Source organism: Hemibagrus wyckioides, unplaced genomic scaffold (assembly GCF_019097595.1).
Source record: "Hemibagrus wyckioides isolate EC202008001 unplaced genomic scaffold, SWU_Hwy_1.0 Contig6, whole genome shotgun sequence".
In the NCBI taxonomy this organism is placed as follows: Eukaryota; Metazoa; Chordata; class Actinopteri; order Siluriformes; family Bagridae; genus Hemibagrus; species Hemibagrus wyckioides.
In genome coordinates, this window is record NW_026690808.1 from 251,388 (window position 1) to 273,436 (window position 22,049).

Sequence of the window (22,049 nt, forward strand, 5' to 3'; positions counted from 1 at the left end):
GAAAAGAAATATATAAAAGCTGGACACTTTATAGCCTTGCTAAGGCCATAATAAAATATATAGTGGGGTCCAAATGTCTGAGACCACTAGTAAAAATGCTTCTTTTTGGCATTTTTTTCTAATTTAATACATTAATTTGTTATACAGATTATATTATTTGACAACAACTTGAAGTAAAATCTTTGAAATTTATGCAAGATGCCTTTCTGAGCTTCTAGCATTTAGCATGTTGCCTTTTTTGCTTTAAATGAGTGTGTGCATTTGAGCTGCATGGACACCACAAGTTTATGTAAAACCTTACAAGCCATTTTAGATCAAATGCATCAGTGTGTCACTTGAACACATGCTTCAGTAAAAAAGATCAGACATGAGGAAAATCTGACCTTTAAATAGACACCTAGAAAGAGTACAGAATCTTAAATGAACTATTGTTTACTTTCTATATTTTAAATAGGAAAAAATGCAGTTGAAGAAAAATCCCAGATTATTAATGTGGTCACAGAATTTTGGACTTTTTTTTCAGTGGACATAATCAATACATTTATCACATTACAATTATTTATGTGAGTAATAAACCATATAAACATACTGTGATAACACTTTACATTAAGGCTCTGTTAACTTACTTTATTTACTGCATTAGTTAACATTAAAGAAATGCTTATATGAAAGCTGATACCTTCTTTATAACAGATCACCTTAGACCCTGAATCTCTTCTTGGAGCTGGATTTGATTTGTATTGTGAAATGTGAACTGACAGAAACTTCTTAACAATTACTGGTATACTTATGAAGAACAATTTACTTTAAAATAAATAACAGAACTGTAGGATGGGAATAATGAGGATTTAAGTGTTTTAAACCTAAGTGCCAGAATCTCTTCACAGAGCTTTAACTATGCGGTATTTCAAGATAATCACAGCCACATACAGTGTGATGAGATGAAATAACAATTCTCTTGGACTCAAGGTCTAAGACACATGTATGACATTCACAATGCTGACGAGACTAAGCATGCAGGGAGGGGCTATGGGTAACAGTGGGGGTAAGTACACACATGGGTAGAGTGTAAGTATAAGAGTATAGGGTATAAATACTGAAATCACAAAAAAGTACATTCAAAATGAAAATTATACATTATAGAAAACACAGGGTCCAAAACTTTAAAGTGCAGTAATGCTTCTAAAAGTAACCTGAGATGAATGAAATTTAAAGTGACACAGTGTGTAGTAAGGTGTTAAGTCAGTAGCCTGTGTTATTCCTGCTGCCACCTCTGTATGATGGCCTTCTGTACAAGTATAAAAATAAAATTTCATTCAAGTCATTTAATTCATTTATTATTTTTATTTCATTAAGTGGTTACAGGCTGGTCTTCCTGTGAAAGTATATAAAGAGACTTAATGCATTACTTCTATACTCTGTGGTACCTGATAGTAAGTCTCCTGTATTAGGTCAATTCTCAATCTCACCACAGGATGGCAGTATCGGATACAGTTTATATAAAACAAGGCGAAACCTAGAACTACCTCATCATCATTAGATTACATATCCAACAGTGAGATTGATTTGTTGTGAGAAAGCCTAGTGCGTAAATTGATTGAAATAATAAGTTGCTGAATTTTCTCAGGAACAGTCATCTAGTTCAATTCAGTGAATGTCAGATGATGTTTGTGTTGCCAGGTGTGTGGTTTTTAGACCAAACAATTATTTCAGGTCTTGTGTGTGGCACATGTTCCATAATACTTCGTGCCAAGTAAGAATGTCACTTTTGAGAGATACAAATTTTTCTCTGCTGACCAAACACAAGGAGTGAGTTTTGACCAGTACCTTGCGAAACTGCACACACTAAGACTTGTGAATTTGAAGATTTTAGAGACTCAATGGTGAGGGACAAAATAGTCTGTGGGATTCCTGATAATGGTCTCAGGGAAAGACCCTGACCCTGGAGAAATCAGTCAATATGTGTAGACCTGCTGAAATAACTTGTGCACAAGCCAAGGAACTACATAGAGAAGATGCTGCAGTGCAGGCCATTAAAAAAGAGGAGCAAAACACATTTTGCAAAGCAAAAGCTGCAAAGAATGAAAACCCCAAAAAGTAAATGCTGAAGATGTGGAAGCGAAATCTGCAACAATAATGTCTCTCCTGCGATGTCTTGCAGACCAAGATGACCTGTTAGACCTCCTGAAAGGCTTATTGAAATTTGTTAAATATTTCAAGGACTGGGGTAGTTGAAAAAGAAAAAGGTTGATTGTAATATCTCACAGTTAAACTGCAACTATTGTGTTACTGTTAGATAAAAGAAAAAAAAGGTTGTTTTTTGCATAAAAGTTAGTAATAGAAGTAAAGAATCCCAAAGATAGTGCTTTACTTTTAAAGTGGGGAAGATGTGATGTTATGAATGATTACATGTGATTTTGGTTCCGGGTGTGTGTGTGTGTGTCTGGACAGTTTAGAGGGGAACCGTAAGTTGTGCTATAAGAAATGTTGTGCAAAATGCTAAGTAAAGTGAAGTGGCTAAAAAGACATTGAAGCTCTCCAGCATGTTGATTAAAACATAAAAGAGGGCATCACATTTAGTGCTACATCACATACACACATATGGTCCACAGTGTCAGTGTGAAATGCCACAGAAATCACATTGTTTGTTTCTGGAATTAGCCTGAATTAGCATATTTATGTTTACATTTTTTATATATATATAAAAATATATAAAAATAAAAGTCCTCACAAATCACCATTAGCCAGTGTACGGTATACAGTGAGGGAAAAAATTATTTGATCCCCTGCTGATTTTGTACATTTGCTCCCTGACAAAGAAATGATCAGTCTAATTTTAATGGTAGGTTTATCTGAACAGTGAGAGACAGAATAACAAGAAAAAAATCCAGAAAAACACACTTCAAAAAAAGTTATACATTGATTTGAATTTTATTGAGTGAAATAAGTATTTGACCCCTTTGCAAAACATGACTTAGTACTTGGTGGCAAATCCTTGTTGGCAATCACAGACGTCAGACATTTCTTGTAGTTGGCCACCAGGTTTGCACACATCTCACATCTCAAGGAATTTGGGCCCACTCCTCTTTGCATCCACGACCCATTTTTAATGCCCTGGCTGAGGGAAGGAGGTTCTTACTCAAGATTTGACGGTACGTGGCTCCGTCCATCGTCCCTTTGATGCGGTACGGTTGTCCTGTCCCCTTACCAGAAAAACACCCCCAAAGCATAATGTTTCCACCTCCATGTTTGACAGTGGGGATGGTCTTCTTGGAGTCATAGGCAGCACTCCTCCTCCTCCAAACACGACGAGTTGAGTTGATGCCAAAGAGCTGGATTTTGGTCTCATTTGACCACATGACCTCTGAATCATTCAGATGTTCACTGGCAAACTTCAGATGAGCCTGTACATGTGCTTTCTTTAGCACGGGGACCTTGCGGGCGCTACTGGATTTGAGTCTTTTACGGCATAGTGTGTTACCAATTGTTTTCTTGGTGACTATGGTCCCAGCTGCCTTGAGATCATTGACAAAATCCTCCAGTGTAATTCTGGGCTGATTCTTCGCCGTTCTCATGATCATTGAAAAACTCCATGAGGTGAGATCTTGCATGGAGCCCCAGAGGAAGATTGACAGTCCTTTTGTGTTTCTTCCATTTGGGAATAATCGCACCAACTGTTGTCACCTTCTCACCAAGCTGCTTGGCAATGGTCTTGTAGCTCATTCCAGCCTTGTGTAGGTCTACAATCTTGTCCCTGACATCCATGGACAGGTCTTTGGTCTTGACCATGATGGAGAGTTTGGAATCTGATTGATTGCTTCCTTCTGTGGACAGGTGTCTTTCATACAGTTAACAAGCTGAGATTAAGAGCACTCCCCGAGAGTGCTCCTACTGTAATCTCAGCTCCTTACCTGTATAAAAGACACCTGGGAGCCAGAAATCTGACTGATAGGGGATCAAATACTTATTTCACTCATTAAAATGCAAATCAATGTAGAACTTTTCTGAAATGCATTTTTCTGGATTTTTTTCTTGTTATTCTGCCTCTCACTGTTCAAATACACCTACCATTAAAATTACAGACTGATCATTTCTTTGTCAGTGGGCAAACGTACAAAATCAGCAGGGGATCAAATAATTTTACCCTCACTGTATATTTTAGTTACTTTATGTCTTGTGCAGGTGAAACGTTCAGTTCCCTCAGTTTCCAATACAGGGTTGGGGTAAGCACTATTTCTAACAGTCATGGACACCTGTCTCAATGCTTTCAAAGTACACCCAAGTTGTATAGTCTGAAGATACAGTATATACATAGTATTCTATGCATAAAAGGCTAACATCAATAACAGAAGCACCATGCTTTAAGAAAGACACTTTTCCTTCTTCTACAAAATACACACTGGCGTAGACGAACTTGTAGTTGGCATCCACAACAGCCATCATTATTACAGAGAAGCTGGACTTGTAATTATGGTAAAGACTGCCACCTTTAACTGGAGGCTGTGTACGGATGTGTTTACCATCAAGCGCAATAAGCAATGTGGGAATTGCCATTTAGATTGAAAATCATGCGCTATAATCAGAGCCATTCTGCCTCTGTTGTGGGTCTAGCAAAAGAACAGAAGAACAGATTTGAACATTATTTCTTTGTCACAGAGCATAAAAATAAAACATTTCTGAAGCATTGCAAATATGGATTCATTACTTAAGGCTTCATTGACTATTACAGAATAAACATTAAAATACAAAAAGCAGTGACCTTGAAAATACAAATACTCTGGGACGTTATAGCTATATTGATCATCACAGCATACTACTGTTTTTTGTACATTACTGGTAATCAGTGGTGGAAGATGCATTCAGATCATTTATAAACTATACATATGTATACTTTTATTAAAATTACTTTTTAGTTATAAGTTATACATGACTGAAAACCCAGATAAAGTCATTTTATTGGTGACTGTTTTGTACATAAAATCATCATAATGTAAAGAACATTCTGTAAAATCATCAACTTGATATCTGGAATATTGAGTAAGGCCATGTTGAAGATTGAAATCATTACAAAATGATTGGAACAAAAAATTTGATGGTCCTAACCTCATAGTAAAATTGACACTGTAGGCTGGAATTCACAGACCATCACAAATAACTGATGCATTTTACTGAAACAGACGTTCATTTTTAAGCTAATTTTACTAAAAGTTATTTTTTACCAATGTACTAAATGTGTCCTTTAAGTACAGCATTTGAGTAAATGTTGTGAATCAGTGAGTACCTACAGGAGCAGCACAGGTCTCCATGACTGTTAGAAATAGTGCTTACCCCAACCCCGTATTGGAAACTGAGGGAACTGAACGTTTCGCCTGCACAAGAAATAAAGTAACTATAAAATATAGCAATACACACTTAAAAGTAATACTTGTTGAATCAAATATTGTTCTGCCGGACCCACCTGTTGCCAAAAACCGCATGGTCACAGCTAGACGCTCTTTTGGGGATATGGCCCGTCTCATTTGTGTGTGCTGCTTGGTTATGAGAGGTCCAACCATCCCCAGCAAGATATCAAACTCCTCTGCTGTCATCTGCAGAAGCTTCCTGAATCCAGTATTATTGTACATCTATTTGTATGGTGAGCACAATATTATAGTTTATAGGTTTTTACCAGAAAAAATGGGCAAGCCTACAGCATGGACAAGGACCAAATTGTGATGGCTATATGACTGGATCAGAGCATCTCCAAAACTGCAGCTCTTGTGGCGTGTTCCCGGTCTGCAGTAGTCAGTATCTATCAAAAGTGGTCCAATGAAGGAACAGTAGGTTATGGCAGCGACTGAGGGCAGGACTAGTGAGAAAACCTGAACACAATCAAAGGGGGCTGAACACAAATGCAGATAACCAGATCACAGTTCTGGAGAAATGTTTACTTATCTTTAATTAGATAATAATGCAAGTCAAATAATCCACAAAACAAATCCAACAAGTCAGCTCAAAAGACTTGACAGTAGTTCCAAAGAATAAATCCCCAAAATCCACAAGGTTAATCCAGAAGCATACAAAAGGTTCACAGGAGTCTAATCAAAAAACAAAGTCAATACTTCCAAAAAGTCATTCTAATTAGTCCACAAAATAAATCCATAAGGCATTCAAAAGAGCACTTGTCAATCAATCAAAACAAAGAACTATACCAGATGCACAAAGTCTTTTAAGGACAAGGCCATAAACCAGAGCACATGGCTGACCTAGACTTAATCAAGGTACAGGAAACACTAAGCAAAGTATTTGTGGAGGAAAAGGGTGACTTAAATACACAAACCTAAACAAAGCACAGGAGACACCTATTAGACATAATGACAGAGACTGGACACCAACAAAAAGGCAGTGGGGGCCTCTAGTGACCAGAAAACAGTCCACAACCCTGACAGGAAACCAGTAGATATCAGTTTATATCTTGCTCTGTTCATGTTACAATTAGTTGCATATCTTACCTGTATATTTCAGTCTAGTTGTGTTGATATTTATCATGATCAGAAAATGACAGATGATTTTCAAAGTCTTTTCCTGTTTCTTCATAAAATGGACATAATAAAGCATCCAAAAATGGACAAACCCATGTGTATAAATCACACCAAAATATGGATTTGAATTAAAACACTTAAGAGAAACATTATTTCAGACTTTTGGATAACAGCTTGATAGACTTTTATTTGATAATTATGTGCAGTATTGAGATTAAAATTTATACTTGATTTGGATTGGTCAGAAGGTGTTCAGCATGGACCTGATAGCAGTTCAGGTTTCAAATCAAATCTCTCTTTTTTAAAGAATGTCCTCTTTCTGATTATATATACACAGTTATACAAACCAAAAAATAGTCTATGTCAAATATGTACAGAAAAAACTGAATCTGAGTTTAGAGACTAACTAACTAACTAACTAACTAAATATAATCACAATCGTTTACATCAGCAAACAAAACATTAATATAAATTATGTATACACAGTGCACATACTTGATCAAGCCACAATTATAAGGACATCCTAATGATTAGACTGACCAACTATAGAAGAAGAATTCACATAATCAGAAAAAAATAAAAATTAATGGCCCCAAGTTTCAGAAAATATGCCAGTATTGCCCTTTATTGTGTACCTAATTTTATCCAAATGAATGAAGCTCATAACATCTTACTGCCAGTCATCAAAAGATGGAGGGAGAATTTGTTTCCATAGCAGAAGAATATGCCATCTAGCTAATAATGTTACCGTTAAACGTGACTTTATTGGATTACCCGCAGAACTGGCGAGGAGTTCACCAAATCGCTCAGTTAATAACGGCCGGGAACGCTTCCTCAACGGAATCCGAAAACGATCACTGATTGCAGCCAGCAGCATGTTGGTGTTGTGTTCATTTCGATTCACTGCGCAAAACGTTACATAACCAAAGCCACAGTACCATTGACCTCTTCAACTTAAATCGTTCTTAAGCTTCTTGATGAACTGAGGAGAACTCTCTTTTGGCTTATTTTCTCTCTCGGTGTCTGTGAGTGTCAGTCCCAGTGTCAATAGAACTAATCATGTAGTGTATTCGGGTTGCAGGATTTTTTCATTTATTTGTTTGTTTTTTTATTTAAAAAGCACAGAAGGTATCATTTGGGTATGAATCAGATCGTCTCTTGATATAGTGTCAAAAAAGATTACAACTATTCCAATCATGTCTAAATCAAAAGCCACTGCACCAGGCCAGAGGGGCGCCAGAACGCATATCACAACATGTAGCAGCTCCTTTTACCTGCCGGCCCAGGTGTGTGGGGTGCCGTGATCGTATAGTGGTTAGTACTCTGTGTTGTGGTCGCAGAAACTCCGGTTCGAATCCGGGTCACGGCATTGGCTTTTCCACATCACCGTTGAATGCTAGGCATGGCTTTTGGCCATTTGTCACTTGAAAAGCATAAGCAGGTAGGACCCCGCTCCCCTTAAGATTCTAGGTTCGACTCCTGGCTGGCTTGGCTGCCTTTTAAGAGCCCAGAGGTGTGCCACAGACTCCAGCTGCCGAATTGCTGGCAGAGTAACACCTCCCATAATCCCTGAAATGCGGAGAGTCCTGTACTAGGAGGTATGCTGGCTTTCTGCACCAGGAACACCAGCCCACGCTCTGTCTAGCAGCTGATCTTCCGCTGGAGTGACAGCTCGAGTAGCTGAATGCTCGGTCAGCGCTGGCCGATTTTGTGCTCTGCAATGCAAGGTTCCCATGCAAAGCTCTGGATGATACCGTGCTGGAGCTCAAACTGCTTGGTGGTCGAGTAAAACGCCAATCTCAACTCTCCTGGGGAGCCCTCCCATATGGTCTAGCGGTCAGGATTCCTGGTTTTCACCCAGGTGGCCCGGGTTCGACTCCCGGTATGGGAACGTGACTTTATTAGATTGTCCGCAGAACTGGCAAGGAGTTCAGTTAATAAGGGCCGGGAACCTGGTGGTGAACTGAAATCTAGCTTTTGTTGTTCAGCAGTAGTTGTTATCATGTGGGTGTGTGTGAAAGTTAGAGAGAGACCTTTGCACACTAACCTTGATGTGTCTGAGAAAATCAAAATATGTACCTCAGCCCTCACAACTACATGGAGTACACAAAAACAAAGTGTATTTCTGCACCTGTGGCCTTTGGATGGTGAGAAGTACAGACTAAACCTATGTATGGCCTGTGTATGAAATGCTTGTCTTCTTGATGGTAAAGCCAGTTTGAAACTACCTTAAAATCCTTCAGTGATACACTTTTCCATTTTTTCTGTAAAAAATCTACTCTGCATCAGATTTATGAACATTGTCACCACTGCCTCGCGGTGCCTTGTGCTGATGAGGATCACATTCCTCCCCCATTTCGGAATATAACTCACGACCATGGTGTTCTGCACCAGGGTGGGTGGTCTCTCTCACTTTCTCACACACACACACACACACACACACACACACACACACACACACACACACACACACACACACACACACACACAAAAGCCAGAAACTAAGCTTTCTTTGCTCAGGCCTATCTAAAGGGTTAATGGTGCCACTTGGTCATCAACAGTAAAAATCACAAACTTTACCTCTTCCCAACAGGGAAAACCAGCAACAATCAAGAATGCATGATTATATAGTGTCATGGCTGTGCAGACAAAAAATGTGGTTATAATGGAAGTCTATGGGGCAAAAACAGCCACCAACAGTAAATTAAGGAGAAAAAATTTAATCTGATGCTGCAAAAAAAACTAAAAATGCATCAGAGCTAATGTTGTTACTAATCTTTGACATGTCCAAGACTGTGATAAAAAGTAAAAAAATCTCCATTCCACAATTACTTTATATATTGTTTTTTCCCCAAATCAGTGACATCATTTATGAACTTGGCAATTAAAGAGTTAAAATCCTGGATGTTTTTGAACATTTAGTAGTTTTGATCAGAACTGAGGTTGATTAACAGATTTATGCAAATAAAAGTTGAAAAAAAAAATCATCTGATATATTTTTACAGCAGTTTATTTTAGTGCATGTTTTCATCCCCAAACATAACATTAGGGTAGTGAATTTGAACTATTTCTATTTTTTGCAGATATATGCAGAATTCTACAGAGTTACTCGAGTTGATCTCAGGCAGATCTTTCTTAGTTACTTGGACTCACTTGCACCACGATTGATCAAGCTCTATAGATCAAGAAGTGGAGCCTTGGGAGGAGAAATTCAAATACTCCTAGACAGACTTGATGAACGGGTAACAACATCAGTTTACTTCAAATTGTGAGGTTTTAAAAAACATAACTGCATACTACAAATGTTAGCTGTAGTAAAAGCCATTTACTTTGTCCATGTTTTTCCTGGTTCCTATTTGTGTTTTAGACCACTGCTATCCTGACACACAGGAAATCTGCAGCACTTTGTGGCCTTCCCTTGTTTCTGAGAGAAAAGGAGGACAATCTACTGAGAACGTATCTGGTAATATTTTTTATCTTATCCGTCATGTCTAACATGGCTGGCCTGTGGAGACGTTTGTGAGAATGCTATCCTTTCTCAAATTGCATTTTAAGGGCATTCAGAATGTGCTATTGGGAGTGTATAGACTACAACCCAAACGACTCGCCTTAAAACAAAAAATGTAAGTGTATTAAATATTTTAATGATTAGTGAACATAAGAAACCAAAACGCTCTAAATTTTACAGGAGTTGACTGGCATTTTGGGTCGTCAGTAAAGTGCTGTAATATCTTCATGTTGCATAAAATGACACATAACCCAGCACACTTGCTCATTTGACTGATGTAGGATACAACTAAGCTGAAAGATAAGGGTCTTACTCAACCAATGCTGCTTGGAAGTGTGCTGGAATTTGAACACAACCTTCTGATCAAGCCTTCTGTCACTGAGCCATTACAACCATGCCAGAGCAACACCATAACTAGTTTGCATTGATTCAGCTGTTTCTCCCACTGAATTAATGCCACTTAAAGATTCCAGTGAAGCAGTGCAAGCTAGCTGTAGTGATGGCTTTTAGTCTCTGATAAGAAGGTTGTGTGTTCAAGTCCCAGCACAAAACATTGATTGTACCCTTGAGCAAGACACTTCTTTTTCTTATCTTTGTCCTGTATTGATTTTGACCCATAGTTTGTTGTCTCTGTAGGACACAGTCCTGAGGATATCTACTTTGAGTCCCTGCACTAAGGGACTCAAAGTAGATATCCTCAGTTTTGTTGAAGATGTGGCAATAACCAACCCAAACACAAGAAGTATAGCTGTGGTGCTGGAAGAGAAAATTGTGCTTGATGATGTTGATGACCTAATGTATTAAATTAGTTGTTGTATTAAATTAGAAGTTGCTGGACAAAGCTCAGTCTGATGGTGTGGTTTTAGATCATTTGTGGCATATCTTGCTTCTTGTCATAGATAAATGTGATCTGTCTGAAAATGGAAAAATGGTGTTGGCAGTAGGACTAAAAGGGAACTGGAAGCAAACATTTTGATCAGTGGAGTTAATAAAGCTTATCTAACAGTTAGAACAGCTGTCCTGTGTGACTGAACAAAAGTGAAGCAAACAGATTTCTTCAGCAGGGGGTATCTGTCTCGTAAGCTGTTTAGTGAAGAGGAATTCTGCAGTATGATTAATGCTGTCACACCTGACTAATGGTGTCTGAACTCAAGCCACCCTACACTTGGAATAAATGAGGGACGCTGTGTCCACCTGTGTCCAGGGGGTGATGTTTCACAGCGAGGGTCTGAATTCATCTATCTAATAATCCCACTCCTAATCAAACCCAGCCTTAGATATGATTTAAATTATGGTAGAATAACTGTTACTCATATGGGAAATGACTCAATCAATAATGTTTTACATTATGGTCGCCTTAAATGATATTATTTAACATTAGTTTACATAAACAAACCATGTATGTCAGTATTAATATACCCCGCCTACTGCTGAACAACAAAAGCTAGATTTCAGTTCACCACCAGGTAAAACAATTAGTTTGACTGAACTCAATAAATTGGTTGCTGCATTTATTGTTGAGGAGATGCAGCCACTCTTCACTGTGAAGGCGGCGACATTTTGTAATATCATCAGCAAAATCAGGGAAATGGACAGGGGCCGTGCTCTCCGATCGCAAAACCTTTACAAGCTTTTTGGACAAGGCATATATAGAAATGGAGGCAGACCTGAAGAAAACATTTGCAGATTGATCTAATTTTAGAATGACTTTAGGAAGACTATATTGCACTCTTTAATGTCTTTATTAACTTGGACTGTGAGTTTACTTTGTAATGTAACACATATAGGTTTCTATGTGTATAAAATGAAAAGAGAACGAGTCTACTGGTCAAATTTAAGAAAAAGTATCGCAAAAGTAACGTAACGCATTACTTTTTATAAAAAATAACTAAGTAATGCAATTTGTTACTTTTTTAGGGAGTAACACAATACTGTAACGCATTACTTTTAAAAGTAACTTTCCCCAACACTGAATATAATATAATAACAAATATATAATATATTTGTTATTTTTCACATTTTACTAAACCATTTAAAGGTTGTGAAATTCTGTAAAAATGATCTGTATATGAGTAAAAATTCAGTTTGTGTTGCGTTTAAAGGAAACTTTTATACATATACTGATGGCTAAAAATAATCAGAATGAGACCGCAATAGGAACAAATATAAACATTTATTTAAGCAAAGTCTATAAGAAGTATACAAATAAGTTTATTTCTAAACAATTCTATATATGTATTTACAATCTATAGGCTATTGATGGGAATAGGGGGAGTGGGATAGGAACAGAGGGATAGATTAATAAGGGATGATTATTAAGGGACGAGGGATCTTAAATGCTAAGGTTAAGCCCTTCTTCAGGTCCTGGGGTTCCCTGTACAAACCTGTAAGAAAGAAAAGAGATTTTTTAAATATTAAGTTGATCAAAAATAGAAATAAAATGATTTCACACTTACGTGTGGAGCCTGAGCAATGTAGGAAAAAGAAGTGAGAGAAAAGAAGATGAAATGAAACAGAGGAAGAAAAGATGAAGTGGGTAAGGGGAAAGACATTGCTCAGAGCTCCTCCAAAATGTCCATCATCAGCTGGACGTGCAGCTTGAGGAGTCGCTGAACTGTGGTGGCTAAGGCTGCTGGGTCACTGTAGAGCTCCAGAGGCTGAGTGAAGAGTACTTCAGCAAGCTCTGTAAGGTAATCCTATTGACAAATTCCACACACATCCAACATAGTGTCACTGAGTTTAAGATACAATCCTGAGAATTTGTGGATCGTGGCATCAGAAGATATTCAACACTTACAATAAGCACTGTGAAGTACAGCTCTGCTGCAGGCTCCCACACGTCCACGTCCCACATGCTGAAGAGCGCAAGCAGGCGCTCCAAGAAACCTCCCTTAAACTTTTGGAAAGAAAGACAAGCTTCATTAATGCCATGTCTTATCAGGTTTAAAAAATATGGAAAAAGAAAACCAGATCAAATAGACCATGTTCTGAAACTCAAACATTACTTAGAAATCTCCTGATAAGACACTTACTGGCTGAGGTTTTGAGCCATTTATAAAGTAGCTGAAGAAAATCAGCTCAAAAAACATCCAGGAAGTTGTAGTGGTGGTCCTGCACAGAGTAGAAAAGATACAAAAATAAATTAGCTTTACATATTGGAGTCCTGGTTTCTATATTAGCAAAATCTGTTATCTTTAAACATCTGTCATTTCACACAGGCGTTTATTAGCTTACACAGGAGCTGAGCTCTGCTTTAATCGATTCCTGATTGGAAGGCGTCCTCAGGAATCGAATCAGGGCCTCGTAGGCCAACTGCACACCAACTGCATCCTGTTAAAGCAAACGAAAAAATCTCTGTAACTCACTTTGGCTATGGCTGAGAAACTGAAATTATTTCCATCACAAAAATGATACAGTCTTTCATCATTCTGAAGTCACCTGGTTGTTAGCTGCTGCCAGTCGCATGACCATCTTCTTTCCAGCCATGAACAAGAAGTTCTGCTTGTGGATGCTGGCAAGCAGAGTCTGAATATAAGACAGCACACAATATAAAAGTTAAAGCAGAGTGGACTTTACCTGCGCAGTAACAGCAGCTGAATAAAGGTTTTACTCACAGCAAACGCCTCACGAAGCACGGGCACCTTCAGGCCGATTTCAGTCACCCCTCTGTCTGAAAGATGGCAGCTAAGAAACAAGAGATGTAAATGTTTAGTGTATATTAAACATACAATACACTGTTACATCATTAAAGAGTGAAGAGGATCGTACCAAATAAAGGGCACCTCCAACTCCTCTGGGTTAAGGGGTCCTCACTCTCCTGCAAGCCAAATGATTAAATCATTAAAACTCACACAGTAAATTTTACAGTATCCGAATCAGGGGAATAGCAGCATATGTAGATACACATCAGGTCTGAATGTCTGAATTACCTCACAGTCGTTGTGATCATAGTCCCAAGTGGAGGTGAACATCTGTCCATCTTCAGCCACATACAGCAAAGTGCAGGTTACCGTTGTAATGGTTTGCTGTTGAATAAAAAAAATATCCACACGGAAGACAAATAAAAGCACAACTGACAAAATTCTAAAAGTTACTAACTACAAGATACACTTCATGACAGTGCAATAAATTTACCACAAAATAATGTGGCACGACGAATGATGTCTCCATTCGGTTACAGGAGATGAACTCTGTAACCCTCCCAGATTCAGCCTTAAGAGAACAAATTAAAGTGAACACAATTAGTCACTGCAATTAACAAAAGTTTTGTGATGCCACAACGAATAATCCCTTACCTGTATGCCAGTGAAACAGTCCTCTATGGAGGACTCATAAGGGAATCCCTGCAAATGACAAAAAGCTGAAACTCAAGATCTATTTCACAAACGTGAGCGTCTAATAATCATCAAGGTCAATTCTCTTCCTCAGAGTAATTAAGTCTGTGATTACCATGTGATTCAAGCTGCTCGTCTTGGTGGATTTAAACCAACAAAGACGGCTCTGTGGGCCCCTTATCATCCCCAGGAAGTATGTTTTCATTTCCACTGACTGAAAATAGAGAAACAAAACTAAACATTAGAACTTGTAAAGACGGGTGTTTGTGTGTTTGTATCTCAGCTGCTGCACTGTAGAATACCTTGAACTGGGAGATGGAGGCCTGTGCAGAGAGGAACTGAATATTACACCAAGCGCTGATCAGCTCACCAGCATCGAGCGGCTGTGAAAAGTAGAGCAGGAAGATCATGAGTGCTTCTGATCACAGCAGTTTCATACTAATATTCTGTCACATAGAAAAACAGGTGAAGGGTCTTGAGGTTGTTCTGTGGGCAGCAGCTGGATGTTCGGCTCAACAAACTTAAAACACACAAACACAATTAGTCACTGCAGTTCATAACATTTTGTGATGCCACAATGAATAATCCCTTACCTGAATGCCAGTGAAACTCTCCTTATCACTGGTATAATAAGGGAATCCCTGTAAAAGACAATTAGATGAAACTCAAGATCTACAACCACATTTCACAAAAGTGCTCTTCTAAAAATCATGTCAGTTCAAAAATGTCCATTCTCTTCATCAGAGTAATAAAGACTGTGATTACCTCGCGAGTCAAGCAGTGTGTCTCTGCGCTTTCAAACCAGCAGAGCCGACTCTCTGGACCCCTCATCATTCCAATGATGTCTCTGCTTATGTCCACTGGCCAGAAATAGAGAAACAAAACTTAACATTAGATCTTGTAAAGAAGGATGTTTGTGTGTTTGTATCTCAGTTACAGCAGTGTAGAATACCTGGGAGAGGGAGGAGACTACAGACACACACTGAACATCACGGCAGGCACTGTCCGGCTCATCAGCATCGAGCGGCTGTGAAATGTAGAGCATGAAGATCATAAGTGCTTCTTATCATATCAGATTTATACTAACATTCTTTACAGTAAAAACAACCTTGTAAAATCCATTGATTGGCTTTAGGAAATAAATGAAGGATTTTCTTACCAGAATGACAGCTGAAGGTTCTTCGTGTGGTTCGGTGGGCAGCAGCTGCAGGATTGGCTCAATGACCTTAACACACACACACACACACACACACACACACAAACACACACACACACTTAGAAAAAAGTGGCCTGTAGGTTTTAAATGAAGTTAAAATATTACTATTTAACTGACACATACCTGGAGGACAGAGGGAGTATCTGCTGATTCCTCCAGCACATCCACAGGCTCTGCAATAGATTATTTTTCTGTGACTCAGAATTATGACTCTTCAATTACACAATATCAAACTTTCCTATTAATGTATAAAAGTTAATAAAGCAGTGAGTTTGATAATTAGTTAACTTGTGAAGAAACAGAAAAATTGTAGCAGTCAGATTGTGTAAATTCACTGAACATGTGACCTGATTAAACTCTCTAAAACCTCCTGCCCCTGTCCACCACCCAAATCTATTAAAAATATTATACTGTATGATTATTAAAACCTTTATACTCACTATGATATTGTGGAAATGAAACCATTAGTGAAGTTCTCTAGGTAGATACCATACACCGCTCAGCCATAACATTATGACCACCTGCCTAATATGCTGTTGGTCCCCTTTTTGCTGCCAAAACAGCCCTGACCCGTCGAGGCATGGACTCCACTAGATCCCTGAAGGTGTGCTGTGGTATCTGGCACCAAGATGTTAGCAGCAGATCCTTTAAGTCCTGGAAGTTGCGAGGTGGGGCCTCCATGGATTGGACTTGTTTGTCCAGCACATCCCACAGATGCTCGATTTGACTGAGATCTGGGGAATTTGGAAGCCAAGTCAACACCTCATTCTCATTGTTGTGGTCATCAAACCATTCCTGATCCATTTTTGCTTTGGGGCACGGTGCATCATCCTGCTGAAAGAGGCCACAGACATCAGGAAATACCGTTACCATGAAAGGGTGTAGATGGCCTGCAACAATGCTTAGGTAGGTGGTTCATGTCAAAGCATCATCCATATGGATGGCAGGACCCAAAAGGTTTCCCAGCAGAACATTGCCCAAAGCATGACACTGCCTCCGCCAGCTTGCACTCTTCCCATAGTGCATCCTGGTGCCATGTGCACACACACCCGTCCATCCACGCCATGTTAAAGAAAACTTGATTTATCAGACCAGGTCACCTTCTTCCATTGCTTCGTGGTCCAGTTCTGATGCTCACATGCCCATTGTTGGTGCTTTCGGTAGTGCACAGGGGTCAACATGGGCGCCCTGACTATGCAGTCCCATAAGTAACAAACCGTGATATACTGTGTATTCGGACACCTTTCTATCAGAACCAGCATTAAATTCTTCAGCAATTTGGGCAACAGTAGCTCGTCTTGTGGATCGGACCACATGGGCCAGCCTTCACTCTCCACGTGCATCAGTGAGCCTTGGCCGCCCATGACCCTGTCACCGGTTCACCACCGTTCCTGCTTTGGACCACGTTTGATAGATACTGACCACTGCAGACTGGGAACATCCCACAACAGCTGCAGTTTCGGAGATGCTCTGATCCAGTCGTGCAGCCATCACCATTTGTCAAACTCGCTCAAATCCTTACACTTTCCCATTTTTCCTGCTTTTAACACATCAACTATGAGGACAAAATGTTCACCTGCTGTCTAATATATCCCACACACTAACAGGTGCCATGATGAGGAGATCATCAGTCTTATTCACTTCACCTGTCGGTGGTCATAATGTTATGGCTGATCGGTGTACATCTGTAACCATGCCCTTTAGCGCGAGAGCTGATTAATCAGTAGTCTAAGTATGATTTAGTATAAAACCAGTAGTCAGGGTTGTTAAAAGTCACTTTTTAATGGGGATGAGTATTATATTGTGGAAATAAATGAAATTCTCGTTGGACAAGCTCATCAACTCGTTCAGGATTTTAGTGTGTAATGTAAAACAACAGCCAAGTTCACTAGCAGCTTAACTAACATTAGGCTAAACATTATATTTATATTATATTTACCGATAAAATGTGTACAAATTACAACAAATAGACATGTAGATATAATTAGTCCAACTATTACAGTGTAATTTAAATCGGTAAAAATCGGCTAAAGTCCGCTAGCGCGCTAGCTAGCGGATCACAAGGCTAATCATGATTTAGTGTAAAACCAGTAGTCAGGGTTGTTAAAAGTGACCTACTAACAGGGTAAATATTTCATTGTGGAAATAAAATAAATTCTTAAACCGAGCTTAATGATTTTATTGTGTAGTTTAAACCAGTAGCCAGGTTCGCTAGCACGGTAACTAGCATTAGGCTAATTCACGGCAAGATGAGGTGTCTTGTGTGCTACATAACATTAGACTGTAACACTGTCACTTTAACATGATTTATTGTAGAAACAGTGTGGCATTAAAGGATAAAGATCATCCTACCTTGAGGACACTGAGTGTGTTCAGCAGGAGCAAATTATAAAATGTAAAATATATAATTTGTAAATGCATTTTTTACGGACTTCACTTCCTGGTTTCCGTACAGTTCGGTTTTTCTCGGAGGTTTTCGGTAGATGCCGTAAACAGGAGTTTTTTTTTTTTTTTTTTTAAGGTCGTATCGTCTTTAAACTGGTCCTACAGCTTGAATTCTAACTGTACAGCTACATGCTGCCTTAAACTTCAGCTATGCTTCACTCCCTGGGCTTCCCGGACATTTCAGCTTATTATTATGATTATTATTATTATTTATTCATTATTGACTCTTGTTACTAGTTAGTGCTGGTTTATACTGGTTTATACTAGTTAGTGCTGGTTTATACTGGTTTATACTAGTTAGTGCTGGTTTATATTGGTTTATACTAGTTAGTGCTGTTTTATACTAGTTAGTGTTGGTTTATACTAGTTAGTGCTGGTTTATATTGGTTTATACTAGTTAGTGCTGTTTTATACTAGTTAGTGTTGGTTTATACTGGTTCTGAAGGTCGCAAGAGTTGGATTATCTTTTGGCATTTTTGCTACACCCCTGTTTGGGATTTCTCTGTACTCCACTACTGGATTTGACTCCTACACCGACTCTACAGCGCAGCGATGATGAACTTCGGGGGAGGAGCCGAGCCTCAGCACCCGGATGTGGATCCCGAGCCCGGATGGAGCGGACTGTACGACCCCTGGAACGGTGAGTTACTGAGTTTCCTCTTTTTCACTTAAGTATAAAGTCTTTTAAACACCGCGTTATTACAAAAAACCGCAATCAGGAATATCGTTTTATATGATTAGATGGTTTTGAGAAATTCTGTTCGGCTAATCTTTATTCGGCTAATCGCTTTACGTACCCGATCAGTATGCTAAAGCTAGCGGACAAAATGGCAGACTCCAGTGAAACGAGCAGGGAAGAAGAAAACAGTGTTGATGTTTTCAGATATGTTAACATCAGCTTTTCATAAAAGTCCCAATGTTTACTTAACGTTTGTTAAAGTTTACTAAGTCAAGCCGAGGAGTATTAGCAAAGATTAGCTAGACGGCTAGTTAGCATGTAGCTAAGTAATTGTTTTTCAATGTTTATGGTTTTTTTTGATGGAGTGAATAGAATAAGTTAAAATACTTACAATAACATGAAGTAACTTATTATTTTAAGGATTTTTCATTGTCCGTGTTTGTCGAGTTGTTAAAGCGGAGAGAGAAAGGGGCTGTGAGGAAAGGCAGCTAGCTGAACAAAACCAATCGGTACAAATAAATGGAGCTAGTGTGGCAATGTAGAGTGCAGCTTAGGCAAAAATATCAAGCTGTTTGTTTCAATTCTGTTCAGCAAGGTTTTGTTTCTAGCTGTCGTGAATAAAATAGTTAGGAGTAGTGTAATTTACGATAAAGGGCGAATTTTTGAGAGGAGACACAATTGGACTCAAAGGGGATGTGAACCACTGGAGTAAGAAAGTGCTAAAGTAATAGACTGTAATAGAAATGTATTTTAATCTGCATTTTTTGGGGGAAGATATTTTTAAGCATTGAAATAAGTGCACAGTGTGACTAACAGTGAAGCCGTGATACTGGAAGAGCCCTGTATAACACCTATAAATGCAGCTAAAATGTAAATACTGAGTTTTTAATGCAGTGTTATAGGAAGATTACAGTAATATAACTTGTGTAAATACTTCTTGTTTTGATAGTGAGGCTTTCCTGCTGTATAAAACATACACAGTGCTATTAAAATAAAACCCCATCCCCTTTGAGGAGGCCACCACCTTCAGGGAGTCCACAGCCTTCAACAGTTCCTTTGCCCCAGCCTTATTTCAATATCGACATCCACAACATTGTGGCTGGTATGTACTATGCTCCTGCCACAATGATAACTCCTGTCCCACGCCAGGGCATAAGGAGGAGGCGGGACGAAGAGGATGGCAATCAAGAAGCCCCTCTGAGTAGACGGCAGCGTGTGGATCCTGATGGGGAGGTGGAGTTCATCAGGATGCCTGGACTTGGGGATTTAGAGAGTTTAATCAGTCACCTGTACAGTGAATTTACACAAGCTACTAATGCTACAATTAGTCTGTTTCTTCACAAATTAACTAGCTAACTAACTCACAGGTTCATTAACTTTTAAGCATTAGAAAGAAAGGAGAGAAAAATTTACAAGGTCTCTCTCTCTACTACCTTATAAATTTGGCCATTTTAATGTTTTACATTTAACAGAAAATATTAGTTGTAATTAAATTTACATGAAACTAATTTATTGCAGAAGCTGTGGATTTGCTGAGAGAATCGTCAGATACTCCCTCAGTCCTCCAGGTATGTGTCAGTAAAATATTTTAACTACATTTGAAACGTGTAGGCTGCTTTTGTGTGTGTCTGTGTCTGTGTGTGTGTCTGTGTGTGTGTCTGTGTCTGTGTGTGTGTGTGTGTGTATGTGTGTGTGTGTCTTAAGGTTGTTGAGACAATCCTGCTGCAGCTACCCACAGAAACTCACTCCACATCTTCAGCTGTTGTTCTGGTAACCAAACCTGTCATTTATTTACTAAATCTGATCTCTGGATTTTCCAAGTGACAGAATGTTTGAAAGTGTTAGTGTGAAACTGCTATGATAAAAAACACTGATGATCCTCATCTTCTACTTTTCACAGCCCCTCAGTGCTGGTGAGCTGAACAGCACCTGCTGTAATGTTGAGTACAACACTGCAGACTCCTCCAACTCCCAGTCTGGGGTATTGTACAGTGCTGCAGCTGAGATACAAACACACACACATCCTTCTTTACAAGTTCTAATGTTTAGTTTCTCTATTTCTAGGCAGTGGACGTTAAGGGATACTTCCTCGGGATGATAAGGGGTCCTGAGAGTGGATTTGCTGGTTTAAAACCACCAAGACGCGCTACCTTGACCAGCTGGTAATCACCATCTTTGTTACTCTGATGAAGAGAATTGATATTAATGATTATTAGATGAACACTTTTGAAAAGTAGATCTTGAGTTTCAGCTAATTGTCATTTGCAGGGATTCCCTTATCAGACCACCATCGAGGACCATTTCACTGCCATACAGGTGAGGGATTATCTGTTGTGGCGTCACAAAACTTTTGTTAGTTGCAGTGACTAATTGTGTTCACTTCAAATTGTTCTCTTAAGGCTGAATATGGGAAGGTTACAGAGCTCCTTTCCTGTAACCGGGTGGAAACCATCATGGAGCCACTTGAGGATTATGTGGTAAATTTATTGCAATGTCATGAAGTCTTTATTGTAGATAGTAACTCTTGGAATTTTGTACGCATATGGGTCTGCAGTGTTCATTTTTATATATTTTTTTAATTCTAATTCTGTGTTTCAGACCTGATATGTATCTACATGTGTATCTATCTGCTGCTATTCCCCTGAATGGGAGGCTGTAACATTTACTGTGTGAGTTTTAATGATTTATTGCTAATGTGTCTTGCAGGAGAGTGAGGAGAGCCTTAGCCAAGAGGAGATGGAGGTGCCCTTTACTTGGTACGCTTCTCTTCACAGTTTAATGGTATAAAGGAGTAATGTATGTTTAATACACTAAGCATGTAAATCTTTTGTTTCTTAGGGACCATCTTACAGAGAGAGGGGTAACTGATATCGGCCTGAAGCTGCATGCTCTCCGTGAGGCGTTCGCTGTGAGTAAAACCTTTGTTTAGCTGCTGTTTTTGCTCAGGGGAAGTTCACTCTGCTTTAGCTTATATTATGTGCTGTCTTATAATCAGATTCATCTTACCTGCATCCACAATCAGAACTTCTTGTTCGTTATGGGGAAGAAGATTGTGGTGCGTCTGGCAGCAGTTAACAACCAGGTGACTTCAGAATGATGATAGACTGTTTCCTTGTGCAAAATACTTTCAGTTACTGGGCTTGAAAATGATGTAGTTGTGTATTTTGGTGTGATTTATACACATGGGTTTGTCCATTCTGACTCTTGGACGCTTTATTATGTCCATTTTATGATGAAACAGGAAAAGACTTTGAAAATCATCTGTCATTTTCTGATCATGTTAAATATCAACACAACTAGACTGAAATATACAGGTAAGATATGCAACTAATTGTAACATGAACAG

The 22,049-nt window shown here is 38.9% G+C and overlaps 2 non-coding genes across 2 annotated transcripts; both read left to right on the plus strand.

Annotated features, from left to right (window-relative positions):
- The first annotated feature begins 7,818 nt into the window (after nt 1–7,818).
- Nucleotides 7,819–7,890, plus strand: trnah-gug (transfer RNA histidin (anticodon GUG)). Its single transcript has one exon. It is a non-coding gene; the product is annotated as a tRNA-His (tRNA).
- Nucleotides 7,891–8,340: 450 nt separating this feature from the next.
- Nucleotides 8,341–8,412, plus strand: trnae-uuc (transfer RNA glutamic acid (anticodon UUC)). The gene has a single exon. It is a non-coding gene; the product is annotated as a tRNA-Glu (tRNA).
- Nucleotides 8,413–22,049: the final 13,637 nt, after the last annotated feature.